Source organism: Hydra vulgaris, chromosome 14 (genome assembly GCF_038396675.1).
Source record: "Hydra vulgaris chromosome 14, alternate assembly HydraT2T_AEP".
Classification (NCBI taxonomy): Eukaryota; Metazoa; Cnidaria; class Hydrozoa; order Anthoathecata; family Hydridae; genus Hydra; species Hydra vulgaris.
In genome coordinates, this window is record NC_088933.1 from 29,719,090 (window position 1) to 29,741,307 (window position 22,218).

General features: G+C 28.2%; 1 protein-coding gene across 2 annotated transcripts in view; it reads right to left on the minus strand.

Moving 5' to 3' along the window:
• The window catches only part of LOC100203223 (uncharacterized), a 39,208-nt gene that overhangs the window by 15,714 nt on the left and 1,276 nt on the right, over positions 1-22,218 (minus strand). The gene's annotated exons all lie outside the window — the stretch shown is intronic.

The following is a 22,218-nucleotide window of genomic DNA, read 5'->3' on the forward strand; positions in this document are numbered from 1 at the left end:
TTAAGTCCGCTATTTACACATACTTATGAAAGAAAGGGGACATGAAACCCAACTTCAAGTTATTAATTTTTTCAAATAATTTTTCTGGAAGAAAATAGAGGAAATAAAACAAAACATTACTACTTTTTTCTTCTTTATGATTGTGTGCGTAAATTATAGCTTAAACTACGTCACAAATGTTTAAACCAAATATAAGAAATCCAAAAGCAATATATCAAGATATCTTTTACTGAGATTAAAATTAAAAAAGGAGTGATTTAACGATGTTGGGAGGTGATAATATTTATGATATTGAACAGAAAAAAATACTTTAAAAAAGAACACGCCTTTTTTTAATTCAAATATCATTTTGAATGCAAAATTAAAGACGATGCACTCCTATTTTTATTAGGTCACAACTTTATCAGAAAGATTGCAAGTTGCTAACTGCTTAGTCAGAATAACATATACAAAAAAGATGTGTTTTTATAATTCGAATGACGTCTAAGGTATCTTTAAACGAAAAAGGGATCATAAATTATGAGTTTACTACTGAGAGCATAAAAAATTATGAGGAAATGGATACTTTGTACCCATAGCTTTGTGCTTAGAACCCAATTACACATTTGCATTAATTCCAAAACATTTTAAGTTGGTAAAACTGTTTAACATAGAGACAAGATGATGCAACCAGAACTCCTAATACTTTAGGCAACCCTTGGCTAGTAATAATAAATCGCATCAAGAATTAGTTTTGCAAAATTTTCAAAAAATAGTGGTCCTTTTGGTCCTTGTACCTTTCTTTCTCTTTTTTTTTTTTGTTAGCTTTTCCTTATAAACACAATAGGGTAACATCCAGACTGTCCCAGAAAGTGAGGCAAACTATATTGGCCTGTAATACACTCTGACGCATATGGCGCGCTAATTTTAGAATTATGGCCAAAAAACTGCTGACTGAAACTTAGACCAAAAATTTCATGTAGATTTGATTTTGACTTGATTAGCAACTTTATTAGCGATGTAGTTTTAAATCTTAACTTATCATTTGCATTTTTTAAAAAACATTGTTTACTATTGAATTAGCATTTAAAAAAAATTGTACTACCATTACGTAATTTAATGTACAACTTTAAAATTTTAGCGTATCTACGTTTGAGTTCCAGTTTAAGTGTTAAACAAAACGCGCAAAAAGGTAACGTATAAGCAATTGACGTATTAAATAAAGTAATAACAAAGTTTCTAGCGTGTGCCTTTAACAAACAAATACCAGAGTCGCCCACATTAAGCGACCGCAATTAGCTAATAAAATTCGGAATGTTGTTTTTTTTCATTCGGCTTTAAAAAGTCGGTATTTGTTGGAATGAAACCATTTAGTAATGAATGAGCATTCGAATTACTTTAATCTTTAAAGATAAACTTGAAAAAAGAATTCAAAAAGGCTTTTTATAAATAAAGCTATTTTAAATTTTTTTGATGTTTTAAATGTGTAATTATCTAAGTATTATTTTTTTTTCCAAATAATAAACAGTAGCTAACTATATGGGTAAAATATAATTTCTAAGTTATAATTTAAGCTTTTGAAAACAATTATAAAACCTCAACGAAAACATCTCATATTTGTTTAAAAACCTTTTGTTTAAATGAAACGTCGATCGATTTATTTAACTTAATTGGAATGCTTTTACAATATTCTTCAAATAACGTTAAAGGATTATCTTTGCATTTATTATTGTCTTTTCATTATTATCTATGTAATTTGCTTGTTTGATCTTAATTTATTATTTTATTGCAAAAAACTTATGGGTTTGAGTGACGTAAAAAATATCAGATAGTGAAGCCGATTAGACATTTAACAGATCCGATTTATTTTTACCGATCCGAGAATTTCTAAAAATATGAACTTGAATTAAATGTTTAATAATGTTTTTATATTTATTTGATAATTTTGATATAAAATTTATGCGTAATAAGTTATTTATTTATTTTTTTTTTTTCACATTTGTTTGTCGTTGTACAATTCTATAGGTAATAATAATAAAAAAATAATAACTATCTTTCATAAATTCAGAATAATAACCAATATAAACAAGGAGAAGTTGGACATAAAAAAATAAATTTTTATATAATTATGTACTACATCAAACAAGTTTTAACAAATAAAGCATCATTTCGAACACTGATTTCATCCGCTAAGATTAACCGCAGGTTATAATAAAGTATATATAAATATATATATATATATATATATATATATATATATATATATATATATATATATATATATATATATATATTTGATTTTAGAGGAAAAGTGCTATTAAGATAAAGTGGGACAGGTAAGGGGTAAAGTGGGACAAGCGAGTAATTAACAACATATTAACAAAAATTAATAATTAAAACTTGTAAACCGTGTTATATTCATCAAAATACTCAAGTGTTACAATTACATAAAATATTTGATTGATAACTTTCAGACATAAAGCTAATTTCAAACTTAGGTATGTTTATGTTTTTACCAAACGAGAATGCTTTGCATAAAATTGCTGTGAATTAAACCTGGGAAACAAAAACAATCCCCTTAAACCTTAACCCCCACCTCTAACCCCATTTGTGAGGGTAATAATTATAGATTTTTAAACTATTACTATTCTAAACTAAATTTATATATATTCACTGGTTTAAAATTTCATTAAATAGTATTCAAGTGTCTAACAATTTATGACCATGAAAAGTTGCCAAACCTCTAAAATTGAGGGAATATAGTCAATCAAATTAATAACTAGGCGTGCTTAATTTACCCAAATGAAATATTGGATGTGAAGTTTAAGATAGAGGTGACCCGAGCTAAAAGTTCAAAATGCCCCCCATGTTAAAAGTTCTGTGAGTTTTAAAAAGTTCTTGCATTGTTTGTTTAGAAACTATAGAAGACTAAAAATATCTTTTAATATCTTTAAAATAAAAATTGTTCTGGCTGTCAAAATTCAAAGGGCTGCCGTTTTTAATTAAAATATCACAATAAGCTTCGTTAAAATACTCTAGTCTCATGGGACAAAAATGATATTGATTTTTTTTTTCCTATTATCTACAAACTTATATTTTATAAAAATAATTAATTATTAAAAAATTAGAAATTAGAAAGTGGTAGGACTAGAAAAAACCTAATTCTTTTAAAAACTAATATTATTTCCCAAGAACTTCTAAAAAAATTTAAATTTTTAAGTTTAAAATCATTTAATAATTTTTTTTTGTAAAGTTGTCTACCCATACTTTTATTAAAAAAATAAGCCGAAAAATAAAGTAATTTCAAAACACAATATCACAAAATATAGTAAACGAATCACAATGAATTTTTGTAGGTTTTGTAGGTTCATTTAAACAAAAATGACATATTGAATCTTAATAGAATAAAAAGAATGCATCATTTATTATGTATGCATTTAAAAAAATACCAAGTTGAGAATAAAAAACAAATAACATGCAATAAATACATTTAATTATTATAAGATTTCAGTTCAAAAGAATTTTATATGTATACTGAAGATACTGTGAAAATTTAAAGGAAATTGAATTTTTCTAACCTGAGATATTTGGTTTTAAAGTTACAAAATCTTGCAAAATATCAAAGTTCAATAAAACGCAAAAGAAAGTTGTAATATATATATATGAATATATATATATATATATATATATAGTTATATATATATATATATATATATATATAACTATATATATAAATAAATAAATATATATATATATATTTATATATATATATATATACATATAAATTAGGGGTGCTAAAAAAAAAATATTTTTGAATTAAATGTTGCACAGTTTTAAATATTGTTTCTTAGATTGAAAAAAACTTCTGTGCAAAATCTTAGGTGTTTTGGATAATATTTAGAGGTTGCTCAAGGAAAATAAAAATTTACTGTGTTAAAAGCATTCGCCGCAACAACAATATTTAAAAAACTTGAGTTATAGCTATGATATACAATTAATCATTTTCAAAAAATTCTTTAAATAATGCAAATAACATTCAAATGTTGCACTATTTACAAGATCAAAAGTTTAATCTGTAGCAACAGTGGCATATGTCATTAAAATGCTTTTTCGGCAATCTGGAATGCGCTTTCTGTTGTCCTCAACAACTTAAATTAGTTTCTGCATTTCAGATTCAGTTTTTGTGATGGATTGATTAAATGTGCTCATAAGAGCAACAGAACGCTCAGCAGTGTCATTGATAAATTTCACAGATTTAACAAATGCTTTAGTATAACGAAATTCAGCAATTTCCTCCCAGATCTTTGGATCGGTTCCAGATAAAATGGTTACATCGAGACCAAGTGACTGCAAAGCAGCAGTTGATGATGATGTAACAAGCTCATGAAGTTGCTTCTTTTCCAACTTGTTTAATTCTGCTGCTAGACGCTTTATACCCCTGACACTCCAATCAGCTCCACTTTGAATCATAGCTTCAGCAATCAACTTTATTTCTGTGTCACAAACCCTGTCAGAATATAATGAAAGTGGAATCATTTCTGACCCAAGGTACCAAGTGTGATTTTGAAGCTTCTTCATAGCAGCATTTGAAATGACCTTGTTGATCTCAGAATATTGTTTAATTCTTGTGAAGAGCATAAGGTCATTTGCTGGAGCAACACTTCCAATTGGACAGGCAATCCATGCTGGTACATAGATATGAGCAGCAACGATACAAAATTCGCACAAGTTGTTCTGTTCTTTCATAGTTAGCTTGAATTCATTTCTTAAGAGGTATATCTTTATACAATAGATGACTTTAGCCATCCATCTAGCCATGTGATAAGCTCCCGGCATGCGAAAGCGATACTTCTTGGTGGCATAGTCTGATAACGGAAAACCCAAAATTAAAAGGCACAGCTCTTCTCTTTGCAGTCTTCTCTTGGTAAGTACGAAGAGTCATCTAATAAGAAAGGCTGCAGAAAGCAGCCAGCCTCTGATCTAAGTTGCTGAAGCTGTGGTTCAGCAAGATGGGCGTCATCTAATGGAGCATAATTGGCTTGATTTATGCTTGACCAACACTTCTGAAATCGTTTAAATAGATCTATGTTGGGCCCACTGCTGAGTCCAAGCAAAACTGAGTATATTTCCTCAATAATTACTTCACGCATATGGTGACGGCAAACAAAGTAGAGAAGATTTTTCTCCATCAACTTCTCTAGCAAGATGCACGCACTATTTTTGGAACCCGTGTTTGACGCTGTAGTGTCAAAACACATACCGACAATATAGTTTGCAACATTCCATATGGTCAGTAACTAGAAGGTTGCTTTTGCTTGTGCCAGTCCAGTGCCAGATGATATCTTTACAATACCCAGTATTTTCTCCAGATTACGACCAGTCACATCAATAACAACTCTATCAACATTAGACTTTGGATTTTCATAGTTGGTACTGTCTCTCATTATCTTACCATCCCAGTGGAAGACCATATGTTGTTTTTCACTTGACATAAATTTCTGCCGAATATGATTTTCAGTTAATGAACGGTGCATGATGCGTTTGCGGCGGACTGTTGATCTTGATTATAGTGTACTTTAGAGGTCCTCTCCACTTGCTCTAGCAATTGCAGCAGCCAATATAGTGAATTTTTGGTCAGATAAATTGATTCGATCAAGTGTGGATGATAATTTCTGGAGAAGACAAAGTTTCATTGAGAATATGTGGCTTTTTATTTTTAGGACTTTGTTCACAGTCAGTTGATTGGGTTACTAGTTTTTTGTGATGAAACGGAATTTCTATCTCATAATCATCATTGTCATCAGGAATGTCACTGACTTCTGGTGCTTTGCTATCACTATCACAGTCAAATCTAAAGTGGCTACAGCTAGGGGTAAGGACAGAATTTGCTTTTTGTCTCCTCTCTTCCTCAATCTGCTTTCTTTTTGTTTCTGCTTGTTGACGCTCTGCTGTTCGCTTTTCTTGTTGAGATAATTTTACATCTTCTCCAGCCATCTTCATCATACGAGCATTCTTTTGGTCTTCTAGAAATATTTTATCTTCATCAATTTTAATTAGCTTGTTTGCATCCTTGTCTGAAGTGTCAAACAGTAAATCTAATTTGATACTAAAATCTTTCTCTCTGGCAATCTGTGACTAACTAGCTTTTCCTTTAATCTTTTTAATTAAATTATATTCATCAACACATGCTTTCACTTTTGATACAATATAAGGCTGGTAAGTCATTGGAATTCTGGCTTTTTTCCAGATGTGAGCTAAACCATTAGATGTTGTTTTTGCACTGGCTGGAACTGTTTGTTTCAATGCTTTGTGATAGTGGAAAAACGTCCTTAACACATCAACCATCGTTGGAAGGATGTTATTTGGTAGATTCTTCTCAGGTTGACTAATCAACCATATTGCAGTTCGATTACGTGTCAAAGGAAAATTTGAAGAATTTATCTTTTCACTCATTTTCAGCAACAAGCTAAAATTAAATGATACCAAATTAAACTCAACTTGAGAAATTAAATATTAATTTGCAAACATAATTTAAAATATGTGATCAATATTTCAATATGAATGTGATGAAATCATAAGTATTACAAAACTACAAACACTAAAGTAAGTTAAGTCACCAAATAATATTTAGCACTAAAAAACAAGATATTGGCATAACAGCTATAGTTATTATTTTAAAGGATTAAAATAAATAAGAACCTCAAAATCTTTAAATATTTCAGTTGTTCAGCGAAAAATTACAATTAATGAAAATGTTTTTCAATCAAAAACATCAGATAACAAGATGGCTGCTTGTCACATGACCAAAGAAGTTAGCTCATAAAAGACAATGGTGCATCAAATTTGTTTAATATTTTATCTAAATTGAACATGGGATAAAATTAGGAAATTATTTAAGATGTAATGCTATTATTGTAAAACTAAAAGGCCATTGAACAACCTCTAAACATTAATTTATTTTAATTATCTTTTGCACAGTAAATTTTAATGCCAATTGGCACAAAATAAACTAGTGTGCATTCAGATCAGAGAAAATTTTTTTTTTCCAGTGGTTATGTGAAAAACTTTGTCGGGTGTTCATGAGGAATGTCTCTAAAGTAAGAAACAAATACATTAGGAAATCAACCATGTTCTATTTAATTCATAACATCAAAATTTGATGTATATTAAGTTTATTAAAGACATTACGTTCTCTTAAAAGAGATTCACCATGAGCTGGTAAACGCCCAATATAATCCTACTTGCATATTTTTATTTATTATAGATTTTTTGTAGCTTAACATATTTGATACTTCCCCATGCAATAGTGCAATAGGAAAGATAACTATGAATAAATAAAAATTATACACATTTTAAACATTCAGCATTAAGATCTGGTTTATTTCTAAATATCATAGAAATATTTTTATAGACTTTATTTTCAATATATTTAAAATGAAACATCCATGATATATTCTAATTTAATATAACTCCAAGGAAATAAACGATTGATTTCTCTTTAACAACTGTTTTATTTGTAATTTTAAAGATGTGTGATCATGTTTACTAAATTTATGGAACAACATAGATTAGTTATTTCTATATTTAGTGAATATCTATTGGTTTTGTAATCATTAATAATACTCATTAATTTTTATTAATCCTTCTTTAAACACTTTAAAAAGATCTTTCCCAGGAAAAAAAGTTCTATAGAATTTCTATAAACTTTTGAAACATATGGTCTATATAAATTATATAGAAATGCTATAAAATTTCTATAGAATGTCTATTAAGTTCTAAAGAAATTGCTATAAAACTTTTTTTTCTATAAAATAAAAAGTAGAAAAAAAAGTTCTATTGGAGTTTCTATAGAAATTAACCGAGACTCTATAGAAATTCTATTGAATTCTATAGAATTTCTATAGGCTATATGTTCCAAAAGTTTATAGAAACTCTGTAGAACTTTTTTTCCTGGGTTATTGTTTGAGTAAAAAAGAATAGTGTCTTCAACAAACAAATTAAGATTTAATATTTTAAATGCTAAATATAAATCATTTATGATTTATTTTTAGCATCCAAAGAAAGAACATATATGTCAAATTAACATTATATTATGTTGATATGCCATATGAACATATATATATATATGGTCCTGAGATTTATACCGGTGAAACACCACAGGTTATAATGCGTTTTTTTGTTTCATTTACTTTGCATATTATGTATTGTTTTCTGTTTGACAGGTAATCCTTATACCAAGTTATTGTTAATTACTCCGTAGAATTCTAATTTTTTATGTTTAAGGTATTTTATGGTTTTATGGTTAACAGTGTGAAAAGTTTTTGACAAATCAATGAGTTGATTAAGATTGTTTTTATAAATTCTTGATTAAGAGACTCTGTGACGTCTCTGTGATGGCAACACGTGATCGAGCAATGGTATGGAAACGACCGATTGTTTTCATACATTCTGCTTTTATGGAAAAGTTTAAAATTTTGAGTGCTTGTTAAGGATCTTTTTTTAATTATTTTGAGTATTATAAGTTTCATACAATTTCTCATATAATATTGATTAGTAATGGTGCTACCCTTTTCAACATAACCCAAATGAAAGACATCAATTATTTGAAAAAGTAAAACATGCTTTTCGGTTTAAATCTGTTGCGTCTGACTACAGTTATTGAACTATTATTATAGTTATATGTTTTGCCATCTGTATTTATATTGAAGTAATATTTCAATATAAATACAAATGACCGGGGCAAAAAGAAGACACAATTTGTCACCAAGCCCCGAACTTCCATAAATAAAACTTTCGACTTTCACTAACCTAACTAGCATTAGCTAACTTGTGATCGACTTATCTCAAATTAAACCATGATTCATTTTTTTTTAATAAAATCACAGTCTCTCATTGGCCGTTACGGAATTGGGCTAAATTTTCCTTACATGCATCAACTCTATTCTTTCGATTTTGATCGGCTAACTCTTGAGTCGGTATATTTTGCGTATTATAAACAATATGTTAGTTTTCTTTTTTTATAAACGTTGTAAATAATTTAATTAATTTAAATGCATCTTATTTGTATGAACATTACTTTGTTGTTCTTTTGAATTGAGTTTCTGAGTGTTAATAGCGTTGTAACTTTTAATCACATTCCTTTATAATAACAAATGCTATTATAAGCTTGACAAATCTTTTAAATGTTTTTGAAAGGATTTATCGCATCAATAACAGATTGGCTTATATATATATATTATATATATATATATATATATATATATATATATATATATATATATATATATATATATATATATATATATATATATACAATATTGGACAAAACATTTGCAACCAACACCGAACAATGCTAAAAAGTGTTCCTAATTTTACATGTCTTTAAAACGAAACGAACTATACTACCACAGCAAACAGTTCAGGAGTCTGGAGTCATAGCATGCCATGACATGAGCAATCAGCTGACAGGTGACAGCACACAGGCAGAATTTCGTTAACAAGTGCCATTTGGCAGCGGACAAAACAAGTGCAACTTTTTTGGTTTGTTTCATTTGCTTAAGTATGGTCCGTGTCAACGTCCCGGAAGTTATTTAATAATTAAAGGAGGTATCCAGAAGTTTCCAGAAGCATGCAGAAGCTTCCAGAAGTTTCCAGAAGAAGCATCTGGAAGCATCCAGTAGCATCCAGAAATATCCAGAAACATTCAGAAGCATCCAGACGCATACAGAAGCTTCCAGAAACATCGAAAAGAAGCATCTAGAATCTTCCAGAACAGGTTCACACAGGTTCATTTTACTATATAAGAGACATGTAAATCGACATATAATTCAGTCAGTATGTGGAAGTCAATCAGTCAGTATTATCAAGACAGTTTATCGAAGTGAGTTTTATCAAAGTGTTTTGTCGAAGAACATCAATACCAGAAGTGAAATACAACAAGTGTTTCATTACATCAATACAGTCCACATCCAACCAAGACGTTGTGTTCCACAGAGCATTATTGTCTCATCACAAGGTAAATGTGACACGGTAAGCCTTGAGAGCGTGATTATTTATTTTTATTATTTTTATGACTTCAAGTGCAAAAATGGCTCCCGACAGTCTTGGATTGGAACTAAGAAAGAAAATTATTGGCGATTACGTAAGTGGAATGTCACAAAAAAGTATTTGTAATAAATATCGCGTTGAAAAATGGACCGTATCAAGACTATGTTCCAAATATCGTTCTACGGGGAAGTTGACAGCAGATAACAAAGGTGGAAGACCGCGTTCCACCACTTCTAGAGAGGATTCTATGATCGTCCGATCCGTCAAGAAGGATCCCTGGATATCATCAGTCGAGATACAAAAGCAATTAGAGCTGCCTGTATTGGACCGAATAATCAGACGACGTGCTGTTGAAGCCGGATTGTTTTCTCGACGCCCTGCTAAGAAACCGCTGATTTCACTATAAATCCAGAAAAAAAGACTCCTGTTTGCTACATCTCATATTGACTGGAATGTGCAGAAATGGTGAACTGTCCTGTTTAGTGATGAATCGAATTTCAACATCATCGGGAGCGATGGCATTTGCCGTATACGTCGACCGGCCGGAAAACGCCTCGATTTACGTTACTGCCATAAGACCGTGAGCCATGGTGGAGGCAATGTAATGGTCTGGGGGTGTTTTTCTGCTAACGGTCTAGGTCCATTACATCGATACGATAGAATAATGGACCGTTTCATGTATAAAAATATCCTGAAAGATGTTATGTTACCTCAGGCTGAATGGAATATGCCAATAAAATGGGTTTTTCAGCAAGACAACGATCCGAAACACACTGCAAAAGTAGTCAAGCAGTGGTTTCAAGACAACCACCTATCGGTGATGGATTGGCTGCCTCAATCTCCGGATCTCAATCCTATCGAGAACCTGTGGGAGATCGTCAACCGAAGAATTAATCGTGAAAGTGTTCATAATAAGGATCAACTGTTTGAACAAATCCAAAAGGCCTGGGCAGCGATTCAACAAAGTTTCATTGATCACCTAATCGAATCTATGCCTCGAAGATGCAAGGCTGTGATCGACAACAAAGGATTCGCCACAAAATATTGATAGCGAAATACAGCTTGGTCAACATTTTGTTGAGTTGCCCTTGTTTTGTCCAGAAGGAAATCAATTTTTTTTAATACTTTTGATTAATTTATTAATTTTCGTGTACAAATAATGAACTTTGTGATGAATAAAACTTGAAGAACTTTGTCTCTAAACAGTTACATAGTTATTTCTCTAAATTGAAAAAATGCAGCACTTTATATAAAGAAACTAAATTAGCATTATTTGGTTGCACTCGTTTTGCTTGTATTTGTTCGTATATATATATATATATATATATATATATATATATATATATATATATATATATATATATATATATATATATATATATATATATATATATATATATATATATACATATATATATATATATATATATATATATATATATATATATATATATATATATATATATATATATATATATATATATATATATATATATATATATAGACAATTCAGTTATAGTGATAAAAATTTACCTAAAAAATGGAAAATAAGATATAAAATCTTCATTCAAATGCTGTATAGCTTTGGGTACTTGAACCTTAGATGCTTTTGCCTTTTAAACTGTTCTAATAATGCTTTCGTCTTTTTTTTGTCCTAATAATGCTTTTGTCTTTTAAACTGCTGCAGCGGAAGCTGTGTTGTAATGCTTATGACCAAACTAAAGAAATTACCCTCCTCATTTTTTTATTTATAAAAAAAATCAACTTTTTCTAACAACGTCGGACAACAGTAAAATACGTCGTTTTTTGTCAACGTCGCAATATTAAAAAATTTATCGTCGTTCTGGAAATGAAAAGGGACAACGTTGTCGACTCATTCCATTTCCATGGTTAATATACCCTAGAAAACAATGTTATTTAATTTTGTTCCAAGGTTGCTTTACCCTCTGTGAGGTGTTAACTGTCAGTACTATTTTACTAAAAAAGTTATTCTAAGGAACAAGAACCATTTTTTGTATATATAGCATTGATTTACAACTTATAGTCCTTATTATTGTTATTATATTGCATTGTGGACAAACAAACTTAAGCATGGTATGAACATTTCACTAATATCAGAACATTTTTTACGTCAAAGTAAAAAATGTTCTGATATTAGTGAAAGCAAAAGTTACTTAAACTCTATATAGGTTTCTCCTTGATTCTTCTTAATTCTCATACGTAGTGGTTAAATCAATATATAGGTTTCTCCTTGATTCTTTTTGATTCTCATTCGTAGTGGTTAAATCAATATATAGGTTTCTCCTTGATTCTTCTTGATTCTCATACGTAATGGTTAAATCAATATATAGGTTTCTCCTTGATTCTTCTTGATTCTCATACGCAGTGGTTAAATCAATATGGAAAAATGGCAGAGTAAAAAGAGTCTATCTGCTTTTTAATTCTTAAAACAGAAGACCGAGAAAGCATGTTTGCTTCTTTTTTTTTTCAACATTCTCATTAGCATTAATCAGTATATTAATGATAAATTAAAATAAATTTGATAAAATTGAAAAAGTTGTCTGTGAACTATTGACGTTCCATAAACAGCCATTTCAATAAATTATGCGTATTCCTAGTGTACATCAAATGTGGGCACACATGTCTGTGTTCTTCATGTCATAACAGTTAGTTTACTTATTGCCAAATACTTTAAGTAGAAGGATAAAAAAGGAAATATATTCATCAATCTTAACATATTAGAAACAAGTATAAGATAAATAGATGTCAGTGAATCAAAACACACGTAATATTTACTGCAGACGAATGATAAGAAAACATACCACCATTGTCAGTAAAAAAAAATTTAGCAATGTGGAAGACGCAACCGACTTGGAGCTTTAGAACTTTGAGGTTGTTGTGGGGAGGGGATGTATACCTTCCCCCTCCCAACCCCTGGATCCGTCACTGCCTACACCGTTAGTCGTGTTATTCGACGTTTCCCCCAAAAAAAAATCAAAAAGGTTTTTTAAGGTAAAAATTTGTTTAGAAAACTGGTTAATAGTTTTATAAATAACGCAAGCCTCTCTCTAAAGAAACGGTCAAAAAGATACGGGTTTTCTCATTGTTTTGTTGTAAAAGCTCGAAATAAACATGATCTTCATTCTTTTTAATCACAAAAAGTGTCTAACCGTTCTGAAATCCAGAAGAAAAAATAATAATACAAGAACCCGCAGCAGAAAGTTGTATCACAACTATAATTCTAAAAGTTTCTGCGTTATTGAAGAGGATGAAATTTATATTATTTTTTTTATTTTCAATTTTTTTTTTAGGTACCCCAAGAAGTCCTTACGGTCTTGTCACAGAACACCGCGTAAGTGCATTTAACCAGGAAGTTCACGCCTCCTTCCTTACCGTGACGCTAAAATTTGTCTAGAGTTCGTTTCGAACCTGGATCTCCTGCTTATAAAGCAAGCGCTCTAACCACTGCGCCACGGCCGCACATAAAACTTATATGAGGTACGATCATCAGGAAATTCCTGGTGTTGTTTTTTATAATGCCAAATTATTTGCCGAATTGCTACCTATTATAAAGCTAAAGAAAAGCAGATAAGAAATTTAAATACACAAAACATAATAAGTTTGCTAAAAAAAGCCTTGATTTAGCAAACTATTTGCAAGTGTGGCAAAAACTAAGTACCCTATATTTCTAAGTTAATTTATAAGTAATACTTATAAATACGTGTTAAAAACTGTTTACTAAAACGACTTTTACTTTTCACTAAATCACATGATAAATGATATGTGTTTGCTCTGATTTATTATCAAGTCATTATGGTAAACTGGCAATGAAATGGTTTAAACAAAATTCCGTGAAAGTTGTGCTTAAAACAGTAAGTCCAAACTGCCCAGAATTAAGATTTATTGAAAAGTGCTGGGTAATTATTAAACAAAACACAAGAAAAAAATTCTGCAGAAACGTTAAAGATTTGAAAATGTCAATTAAAAAAGCATCAAATAATTTTGATTGTTGCTCTGTGCGCAAGCTTATGGATGACATCAAATCAAAAGTTCAAAATTTTATGCCCTCCGTAATAAATTGATTCCTTGGAAATATTTTATCTTCTTATATCAATGTATTAAAATTAATACAAAGTTCTAAATAAAAATTGATGAGTACCTTTTTTAGTTGCTTTTTTACTTTCACATTTTTTTGTCTAATCTTTATTTTTTTTTTTTTTAAAAATCCATATTTTTGACTGAGTGGCGAACTGTATGGCGTTTTTACAAACGTACTTTCCACAAAAAACCTGAATCGTAGATTCTACTTAAAACTTCCGTAGATTCGTTAATTACTTCAATCGTGTAATCTCAACCAATCATTTTAATGTAACAATAACATAGCTTGGCAAAAATAGTTTTTAAAAATATGCTTTGTGATGAAACGATATAAAAGCAGTTATTTTGCATCAGATTTAATGGTTGTAGACTTAAGGCTCATGAAATTCGCTGTTAATACATTTTACAATAAAACGCATTAAATTACCCCATTTTATTTAGTTTTTGCGTGTGCGGGTGTGCGGTGTTCGGGTGAGTTATTATATTTACTAAGTAAAGAAACTCTTATGAAACCTTTAGTACAAGAATGGGAAATAGAACTCATAAAATAATAAACCCTTTTGTGCTAATCCATTTGCTTGGTATGTTATTAAAAAAAAGCGTAGCTTGCGTCATTTCAATGTTCGAAGAATACTAATAACAATATATTTAAAAAAAGATCAATAAAATTTTAGTAGTGTATTTTATTTTTTTCTCTCAAAACCATTCAGAACCTCATTAACCAATTTTATCAATGCATGTTCTGTTGAATGACCTTATTGAAACCCGCACTGATTATTACCATATGTTACGCTCGAAAAACAAAACGTAAAACATTTTTTACTACTGGTACCACTCTTGGTAATTTTAATTTATCAGGAAAAACATTTTAATGAAAGATTAACGATAAAGCGTAACGGATACTCAATGATGTCAAAAACATATTTTACGAGCATCCTCACATTTTTAAATTGTTAGTTATTAAATAAAACGTGGCTTCAACGTAAAAAACAATGACTTATCTCATCAAAAATCTTACTACTTGATTAATTAATTTTTAATTTTATTGTTGTCTTATTAAATTTAATGTTATTAATCGTAATTGATAATATATGTATATATATATATATATATATATATATATATATATATATATACATATATATATTTATATATATATATATATATATATATATATATATATATATATATATATATATATATATATAAATATATATATAGGGTTGCCATTCTCTTCCTTTTTCCGTAGGAGAACGCTGTGAAAACTTCAATTTTAATTAGTTTAGCGCCGCGCTTCCTACGCAAAAAAGAGGAGAATGGCAACCCTATATATATATATATATATATATATATATATATATATATATATATATATATATATATATATATATATATATATATATATATATATATATATATATATATATATATATATATATATATGTATATATATATATATATATATATATATATATATATATATATATATATATATATGTATATATATATGTATATATATATGTATATATATATGTATATATATATATATATATATATATATATATATATATATATATATATATATATATATATATGTATATATATATATTTATATATATATATATATTTATATATATATATATATAGATATATAGATATATATAGATATATAGATATATATATATATATATATATATAGATATATAGATATATATAGATATATAGATATATATAGATATAGATATTATAATTGATTACTATGCCGACATTTTTAATCTGTCTTGTTAACCTCTGGCTATTTTGCGTGCAATTCAAGTAAAAGTTTTTATTAATTGTGATAAGCTAAATTTTTCCAAAAAAAACTGACATAAATATATGACTTGTTTAACTAAAACTTGTTGAGAATTGTTTTAGGATTCACGCATATCTGATAAGGAATTTTTACTATTAAAAAAAAAAAAATACAAACTGAAAAAATGCTTTTGCAGTAAAAGATTTATAACAGAGCTTTACATATAAAAATAACTTTTAACGCTTCATATTTAACACGTATTCAGTATTAAGATTTTATTTTAATCTTACTCAAAAGTCATTGAAATCTACCACTTTGCTGCGCTTCATTAATTAAATAAAACAAATATTAATCAACTTTTAGTTTAACTTAATTTTTAACTAACTTAAGGTTAACTAATTTTTTTTTTTTTTTTGATATAGATTTACGCCAAGGTTTATACTCGGTTTGCGCACTATTATTGCGCTGATACGCTAAGAGGCCAAAAAGTTGTTTTTATTCATAAAGGCTTCAAAAAATTTCACTTTAACAAGCAAAATAAAAATAATCTATAGATATTTTTTCCTGGAAAATAATATGAAATTGAAAAGTCTTTGTTAATTAAATGTTTTTTGGTAATTGCAAGAAATTTTTAAAGCGCTATTTTTTTTTTTGATAATTAAAATAAATAGGGTATAGTTTTCAGCGCAATTGATAACTAAATTAAAAGTGCATATTATATAAGAACAGTAAGTATTTTAACTTTTAAATTTGAAAATGTATTTAATTACGTGAAAATGTATTTAATCAATACTTAGCTAATGAATTTTATGCTTTCCGTTTAAACACTGTGAGAATCAGCTTTTTTTAATGTCCTTTAAAATTAACTTTTCAAAGATTAAATTATGATTTTTTGCTGAAAAAAAACTCTCCAAAGACTGTTTTGAAAATGGTTTGAAAGTAACTATATGAACCAATTATTGCAACTTTGCTGCGCTTCATTGATTAAATAAAACGATCATAATGAAAACAATTACCATTTTTTTAAACATTTTTTGGCCTATTAAATTATATATTACGTTAAAAAATATTTTGTTTTTTTCTTTTTTTCCTGGAATTTTTATTGAAAATATTTAATTATAAACTTTTTATGAAGGCAACAAAATTTCTTTTTTATTTTCTTTTTCTGTAGATGTTTGAGTAGAGCTATTGTTAATTTTGTTTAAAAAAAAAAAAAGTTTTACTAGCAATTAAAACCATGAACAGTAAATATATTTTGATTATTTCTTACTTTACGTATAATAAGAAACTTTTGTGTGTCCATGATTATATTCTTGGTGTACAACATTTCATTTTACTGTCGCTAAAGATACTGTTGTTGATTGTATCTTTAAATACTTGAATAAAAAAAAATATGCATTTTTATGAAAAAAAATGTTTCTTTTACAACTACTGATTGCTCTTGTCTATTAAGTCAATAAAAAGTAAAAATTGAAAAGTGATCTGATATAAAAAGAAAAAATAACTAAAATCAAATAGTTTTTCTGATTTCTTGGTTGAAAATCTGATGTTGAAGGTCAAAATATTGATTACTAATCTTTAAAATTCCCTTTTCAATACCCACACATGCAACAGAATTACAAAAATTAATTTTCCTAAAAGAACACTTCTCATTTACTATAGATAGATTTACTATAGATAGGTCAGTATAAAAAACAATATCTCATTCAAAAAAAGTATAAAAAATAACATCTCATTCAAAAATGTTTTTATCACTCATAAGTTATTATTTTTTAAACACCGTATAATCTATCCAATAAGTTTTACCTGTTCATGACATGAATATATTGTTCTTTTGTATTGCGAATCTTTAAATATCTTTCAACAATCCAAAAAATATCTCTATCTCATTCTACTTCATTATTCGTAATATGGAACAGATTGGAAGACCATGACTTATCTTCAAGTTCAAACGAGTTTTGGTTCTTATTTGCTTTATAGGTTATTTCATTTTTTGTACATTTTAACAGAAACAACTTCTGTTGTAATTTTGTATTGCCTCTAATAACAGGTATCTTTTATAGCACACATAAAACAACTCTGACAGAGTTAAATAAGTTGAAAAGAAAGAAAAAAGAATACTTCTTTGTCAACGAAATTTTTGTCAACAAAAAATATCTCTATCTCATTCTACTTCATTATTCGTAATATGGAACAGATTGGAAGACCATGACTTATCTTCAAGTTCAAACGAGTTTTGGTTCTTATTTGCTTTATAGGTTATTTCATTTTTTGTACATTTTAACAGAAACAACTTCTGTTGTAATTTTGTATTGCCTCTAATAACAGGTATCTTTTATAGCACACATAAAACAACTCTGACAGAGTTAAATAAGTTGAAAAGAAAGAAAAAGGAATACTTCTTTGTCAACGAAATTTTTGTCAACAAAAAATATCTCTATCTCATTCTACTGTTTTTTTTATTGTATTGCTTCTGTCAATTTCTTATTTTATTCTTCCCAACATTAAAAAATGTATAATTGGGTTCATTAAATTAGTTAAAACATAAAGATTTTGAACATTTGTTGTAAAGCCGACGAATACCAGGACTAAATCTTTGACAGCATTCTGCAAATTTATACAACTACTTTGATTATCATAAACTAGAAACGAAGTTGCACATGAGTAGGGTATATTAGGGTAATATGAGCACCTTGGTAAGATTTCTTAGATGGAAGCAGTGAAGTTAAAGTTACTTTGTATTCTTTGAATTAACTTTTTGTGGTGATAACAGAAATCGGTACAATTAGGGTAAATTTATATGCAGTAATTAGCGGGTATCATCTAATTGAAACACTATTAAATTTTTTGCGTTGTTAAAATAATATCATCACGCATGAATAAATCTATGGCGCGAAATTTTGGTGCTAAAATAATGAAATTTATTTTTTCATAAAGAAAAATATGTTAGCAAGAAATCCTTTCCATTTTTGTTTAAAAAACAATGCATAGACCTATTTAGTCTTGACATTATTTAAAGATGTCATTTTTGTGTAAATGAGGATGCTTAAATTACCCAGTGTTTTTCATTATAATTACGTAGTTTAAAGTCCTAATATTGTAGTGATTTTAATTGATTTTTGAATAAAAACTAAATTTTAATATTTTAACAATCTAAATATTTCTCTGTAATTTTAAATTCAAAAAATTTGAATTTTTTATTGTTCAAAGGTTTGAGTTAATAAAATTGATAAAATAACGAACTAATTTTTTTTTTCTAGCGGAAAACAAAGTAGTATTGTTTCAATAAAAAATGGCCTAAAATTTGATTTTTTAACGAAAAGATTAATAACGAACCATTATATTCCGAAAATTAGTTCTAATTGTCAGGTTGGTATTTTTTAATTTAATTAATGTTATTTTTTTGAGCGAATTTAAAGTGCTCATATTACCAAGAGGTGTGGGTAATATGAGCACTTTTGCTACTTTTTTAAAACCTCTGTGTTTTTAAGAAAAAATTTTGGATGCCCAAATATCTCAGTGAATCATGAGTAGGGATCCCTAAAAATTGATTATTCAAAAAAATATTGGATCCAGCATAATTATTTATGAAATATTCCAATTTTCGCTTAAGGTGCTCATATTACCCTAATCTACCTTAACTATTATACTCTTATTTCATTCTTTGAAGGATAGTTTTACACCTTTACTGATAGCCTTACCTTTTTGTTTAAAATATAAATTTGTTTTGCAGCTAAATTTTTGTTGGATAAACATTTATGTTCAAACCCAAACTATTGAATCCATTTTATGTCGTTATTGACACAATAGATACATCTCCTTTATTCGCTCCTTATATATCTTTTTAATACATTTCCTTAATTAGGACTGTCCCGAAAGGGGAGTGCAGTGGGTGTACCACCCTCTTCCCTCTCCAAAAGCAGTTATATATGCATTGCACATTAGTACATTTAGCATTTTTGTTGGCAAGTTTTGAACTAAGGTTGGCAAATGTCAAATAGTGAGACCATTTTTTTTACTTTTGTGTCTTTAGTTGGCAAACAGCATATATGACACCCCCTCCCTATGAGAAACCTATTCGGGACGACCCTGTCTTTAATACATCTCCTTATTTGTCTTGCTCTTAACAGACTTATTTTGAAGCAAAACATTTTGTTTTTTATTTTCTTTTATTATTTATGAAAGATTACTTAAAATAATGTTTACTCGAGCATCCAATTGCACTCATAATTTATTTTCTTGCGAGCAAAACATTCTTTAAAGCTTGTTTCAGATTATCATAGTTGAAAATCAGTTTAATGTAAACAATTATTTCAATTATAGAAAAATATTTCGACACATTGTCCTAATTTAGACAAATTATTAGATATCTGAAGTAATTTATTGAGACTTGTTTGAGATTTTTGTACAAATCACTTGCAAAAAGTCTCTAAATAAAAAAACTACGAATTAAATCTTTTTCACCCCTACTACAATGTAGTAGGGTGAAAAAAATTTAATTCTTAGGTGCTCATTCTTAGTGAATATTTCTAGATGCCATTGAACACACGGATTTATTGACAGCTCTGAAAGTAATTAAATTGAATTAAATACAATCAATCTAATTTTTTTAGTTTTTTAAAGTTTTAATAATTCAAGTGTAATGACACATAAACTGTTAGCTAAACTATTAGTCAGTGACAGATCCAGAATTTTTTGGTGTTTGAGATAGCTAAGTTCCAGACAAGGAGCAAACTCCAAACATTTGTATGTTTATACATCAAATAATGATCCTTGTACTATTCTCAACTAGACTTATATTTATCAATAAATTTTAAGTTTCGTAGTATTATTTCTCGGCGTTCAAAAATTATGACCATATAAAATTTGTTACCCCTGAAACTGAGAGGGGTTTAAACAAACAAATGTTACAAATGTTTGGAGTTTGCTCTATGCCTGGAATCTTAAACACCAAAAAATCCTGGATCCGTCACTCCTATTTACATTGCTATTTACATAACATTACAAGTTTATATGATTACATCCTGATAGATCTTCCCACCACCACAATGCTAAGGCCTTGAACCTGACAAATGAAATTATTTTTTTAAATTTTAAATTAATGAAATTATTTTTTCTGGCTCGCATAAAAATGTTTACTTTGTTATATGTGGTGCAGGAAATCTGCGTTACTTGATCTTCACTGAGCAATAAGCGATCGCAGAAAAATATTAAACACTTATGAAATAAATTCTGTCAAGGAGAACAGGTAATACAAACAAAAATAAAACGATCGGATGTTCTCAGGGAAAAAAGCTTATTATTAAGGAGAAAAGTATATTTACAAATCATAGTAAACAATAACTCCATTCGAAGCATTAACTCTATTGTCAAAGATAACTAAAAGATGTTTTGTTTACTATTTTTATTTACTTATTTTTATTTCTTATTTTTCTTATTTACAATCGAAGTTTTTACTAATATTTATTAAATAAAACTTCACTCTGATCAAAAAAAAATCAAAAATTGCGCAAAACAACTAATACAGGTTACAAAAACTTTTGGTTAAAGGTGGCAGTACAACTGAACACTTTTAACAACTCAAAGGTGATTTTAATGGGAAAATGTGGAGCTACCGCCTCCAATGGTAAGTAATGATTTATTAACTTTATGTTTCCAGTTTTGAAGTTTTAAACACAAAAAACTTTAAACTTCTAATTTGAATACTATATTATTTATATTTGTGAAAACGATGTTGCATTCTTTTCCTTTTTTTTCGTAATTCTTTTTTTTTAAAAAGCAATTGTTGGTAAGCTATTATTAATATATATATATATAAAAAGTAATAAAAAACATTTGTTAATAAACTGTTATTATTTTTTGAAGGCCGTTTTTTAAATAGGGCCATTTTTTATACAGACGCTTTCCAATGGCATATGCTTACGTGGGTGCAAGCTAGTATAAATGTTAACAAACTGAAAGTAAAGTACCTACCTGGAGATTTGCATAACTGGCAGAAATGCAAAGAACGATTAAATTATTTTTTATCAAATAATAATATTCAAAAAAATACAACCTGTTGTAACTAAAACACATTGAATACATGGAAAAACAAAAGAGTTATCCCTATCAACTTTTCATTACACATAAAGATAAAAAGGCTTTAAATGCACTAGATCTACATTAAACTCTAATTGGGTTATTAGCAAGTATAGAGTTAAATCAGTCTTTAAACATAATGTTTTCTTTTATCATTATTATTATTATTTTTATTTATTTATTTTAGGTCCCCTAAGAAGCCCTTAAGGTCTTATTAAGGAAGA